The sequence below is a fragment of the Adiantum capillus-veneris genome, chromosome 9 (assembly GCF_014529385.1).
Source record: "Adiantum capillus-veneris isolate H3 chromosome 9, ASM1452938v2, whole genome shotgun sequence".
Taxonomy (NCBI): domain Eukaryota; kingdom Viridiplantae; phylum Streptophyta; class Polypodiopsida; order Polypodiales; family Pteridaceae; genus Adiantum; species Adiantum capillus-veneris.
In genome coordinates, this window is record NC_140939.1 from 92,583,635 (window position 1) to 92,587,819 (window position 4,185).

General features: G+C 44.0%; 1 pseudogene; it reads left to right on the plus strand.

The window, feature by feature from the left end:
* The first annotated feature begins 356 nt into the window (after positions 1-356).
* Positions 357-3,213, plus strand: LOC147450811 (uncharacterized; annotated as a pseudogene).
* Positions 3,214-4,185: the final 972 nt, after the last annotated feature.

Genomic DNA, 4,185 nt, shown 5'->3' on the forward strand with positions numbered 1-4,185 from the left:
CGAGGACTAAGGGTGGCTTCACAAACAACCGCGGATGTCGTGAAGCTGTGCTGTGCTTGCGAATGATCAACCACCACATGAGCAGACAACTAAAACAACGACTACACACACACACAGCTTGGCCGTGAAGTGGCGCTGACTGGTGCTCAAACGACTTGGATTTTGGGGCTGCAATCCCCCCTCGCCCAAGATGCGAAGCTCCGGACAACCACCAAAAAGCTGATGCTGCTCGATTTCCAGCCAATAAGCAATGAGCACATAAATTTTGTCCGCGGACATTGTGTGCAGCGGCCCAATGGCCAACCCTTTAAAAAGTCCCTTTCGTAACTGGACAAGAAATGTCCGTGGAAAGCATGTCCGCGGACGTTTGTGAAGCCACCCTAAGCCAAGGACTCGGACTGCCTCGCAGGTTATGGAGTTCTTCTGCGCAGGCGATCGTCATAGCGAAGGCATTCCTTTCGATCTCATGGTTTTCAAAGGTATTCAGATGTGTCCTTTTCTCAGAAACATTGGCCTCTCCACCAATTTCTCCGTCTCGTCTCCCTCGAGATTTCCTGCACTGGTAAGAGGCAATCATGGTCCCGTTTTTGAGGAGGACGGACCAAGTTTTGAGTCTCTGGCTTTCAAGCTATTTCATGGCCAGAATGGGGTGGTTCCCTTGTCTCAGCACTCTCAATTTGGAGGTAAGTATGTCGAGGAAGAAGCCTCTAGCTTGAAATTCCATCCTTTAGCAGCTTCTGCAGCTGCCATCAGCATATCAGCACTAGGGGCATCCGGACCTTTGGGCTTTGATGCTTTTATGTCGAAGAGAAAGCAGACAAAGAAGAATAATACGCCTCAGAAGAAGGAGAAACAGAACGAGGAGAAGAAACCGTCCTCTTCTTTGGAACATGAAGCTTGGAGTAATGACTGGCTGCAGACAGGAAATTGCCCGATTGCCAAATCTTTCAGAGCTGCTAGTTGTGTACTTCCGCTGGTTGCTAAGGTTCTACAGCCAAATCCTGGTATAAAGCTGCGGTGCCCTCCTGCCATTGTTGCTGCTCGTGCAGCTCTTGCTCGAACAGCAGCTGTGAAGGCCTTAAAACCACAACCTTTGCCCACTCGAGTGCTAGCTGTTGGAATGCTAGGTCTGACCCTGAACGTGCCTTTGGGAATATGGAGAGAGCGTACTGAGAAGTTTTCCCCAGCTTGGTTTACTGCTGTCCATGTATCGGTGCCATTTATTGCGATGTTGCGCAAAGCTGTACATATGCCAAAATATGCTATGGCTTACACATTGGCAGCTTCAATTCTGGGACAAGTTATTGGATCCAGAGCAGAGAGGAGGCGGATTGAGGAGCTGGCCAAGCTAAGGTCGGGGTCAAGGGTATTGAGGCAGATAGTAGTGCTGGGGAGTTTGATTTCCATTCTGGAGTCGCAGAGTGCAAAGAAAAGCTAGAAAAGATTCCTGTGTCGAATACATGGATTCCTCATTCTCTTTGCACTGTGGGAAGGAGTTTTCCGGAGAAGATTGGTCCTTCTCCAAGTGCTATACAAGTGCTTTAGTGCAAGTTGCTCACTTGCTATCCTGTCAGAATTTGGAGGTTGAAGAAAATGGGCTCTAGACTCGGTTTGTCTGGGCTGAACATATATTCATTTTGAGTCTTCAGTTCCTTGATTCTATCTTTTCTCAAAAAGAACAATTAAGGACTGCCTTGCCCGCATGAAAATCTGGGTTTTACATTGCACAAACAGATGCCTGTATTGTGTTGTTGGTGATGAGTTGATGATGGAGCAGCTATAAATGATAAATTGTTGTCAGTGGATCTTGCCATACCTTGCCTTGGATTTGCCCGTTCCCTGCCCATCAGACGATGGAAGCAGCAGCAGCCATGGATGACGATCAAGTAGAGGTCCCAAAAATGATCTCGCCATGTGATGCCTCCAGCTGGTTCCAGGTTCTTTACATCGTGCCGTCCATAGGCACTATTAGCACCTCCTCCTTTTTGATGCTGCCTTCCTCTCCATGCGGTTCTTACAAAGCTTGAACCACACTGCCCTTTTCCTGTCGGTATGACCTTCTGAGTACCAACCTTCTGCTCTTCATTGTCTTGGGATGATCTGTGTCATAAGCAATGCCACGCCTGCCTCCTCATCAGAAGGTTGTCAGAGCAGGAGGGACAACAGATCTCCAAATTGAACATCGATATGTGGGGCTTGGTTGCTTGGTCCTAGTACTTGGGGGCATGGACTTTACCACAGGCAAGAGAGGGCCACCGGACGTTGGCACAAGAGAGCTTGCAGGACAACTCCAATGTCTTCATTTGTGGCATGCATTCATGTTCAGTGGTCTTGAAAGACTATGAAGGAGGTTCTGAATTGTTACAGAAAGCAGAGGTTACCCATTGCCGGACAGATGGTCACCCATTGCTAGTGTAACAGAACGACGTCTAACATCTGTGCTTCCTTCATCTACCAGGAGAGAAGTAAGATTGTGTTGCCAAAGCAGGATCAAACAAGTGAGCATTGTATCTAGCTACGATAGTAACTTGGGCACTTGGCAAGAAGAGAATTGGTGGCTACGGAGCTCAGAAACTTCAGATGCTTCTTTGTCTGGTTGTTTGCAGAATCTCCCAATTCCACCACCAGTACTAGATCAACCAGCTAACTGTGGTAGTATCACTGCCACTAGTGACTACAGGTTCCCAAGAATCTGTGTGAAGTTCTGGTTATATATGTCTTTCCATACCAATAGAGGCAAATTAAAAAATTTCAAAGCGAAGACTCATGGACCATTGTGCTACTGCTATTGTGCAGTGCGTTAATAAACAAGATTAGATGCATTTTGCATAAAACGTGCGAGTACTTCGCTTATGTTGAGCTATGATGTGGTGGCCATGAACATTTGTCTAAGATACAAGCTTGAAGTTATATGCTACACCCTGAAAACCAATCCTCGATTACAAATCTTATGCAGCTGGTATTGTTTTCTTTGTTAATGCCCATCTCCATGAGCATTTCTCAAGGTACAGGCTTGTAGTTATGAATCTTCTGCTTTCGCTTTTTGTAAATCCTTGTCCTTGCTGAAGGCTGCATGATCACATGTTTATTTCTAATTTGCAACATGTTTTTGTCCAAACTTTTGCTGTTTCACCAACTTGCATATCCTTACAATGAAGTCTACCGTATTGGATTGTTAGTTTTCTGAAGATTAGTCTAAAATAGTACAGGTGTGTATGTTTATAATCATCGACAGAAAAGAACATGACGGTCATCTTGGACAATTTAGCAGGTATGATGCAAGTTCGTATCATATTCAAGTGCAAAGAAGGCATTGTTTATGTAATTGGATGTCCCAAACCTTTTGCAGATATAATGGGAGAGGTCTCTTAACAATCTTTGTGTTTTCCAATATTGGACAACTCTACATGCCTTTAGATTTAGATATTTCCAATAAGATGCATTCTTATAAGGAGTGTTTTTCATGGGAAAAATGGGTGGTGAAGAACAATACTTCATTGCTCTTATTTCATTAGAGCATTCTTTTTTGTGTCCAGCGGTAGAGCATTTGGAGAAAATCGTCATTTTGTTTGCGCCCTCAAAGCATGAGGGTGCTTCCCTGCGTAATGGAATTTTTAGTGCATGCAGATACCAACCCTTGAAGAACACATACTTAAACCCACTTGGTAGACATTGTTCCAATGTCTATTCTTATCCGATAAGCAAAAGATGCTCTAAGTTTGAGACTCGGACATTGTTCCAATATCTATTCATCCTATAAGCAAAAGACGGACGAATATGTCATGCCTTGAGCAATCGCATTATGTTAGCGTCTGATTGGATCTTTAGATGCCCTCAACCACCCTCATGTATGATAGGCGTGCCTACCTCTTCTCTAAATACAATTAAGGAGGCTCTTGGCCAAAGTGGTTGTAGAGAAAAACAATTTCTACGCACCAAGCTACTTAATAACTACTCGATATAAATGGGCTTGGATTCTAAACAACATAGAATCCATTCGTATTCAAACAAGCAATCCTCTAATTGAACTATTTAAGAAAACTAAGACTTTTGTGTGGTCTGAAGCATGTCAAGCTACATTTGAAACACTTAAAGAGAAGATATTTGAAAATTGTATTTTGGAAAATTTTGAATTAGGGAAACCTTTTGTGGTAACGTGTGATGCAACATAGGAGAGCAAAATAG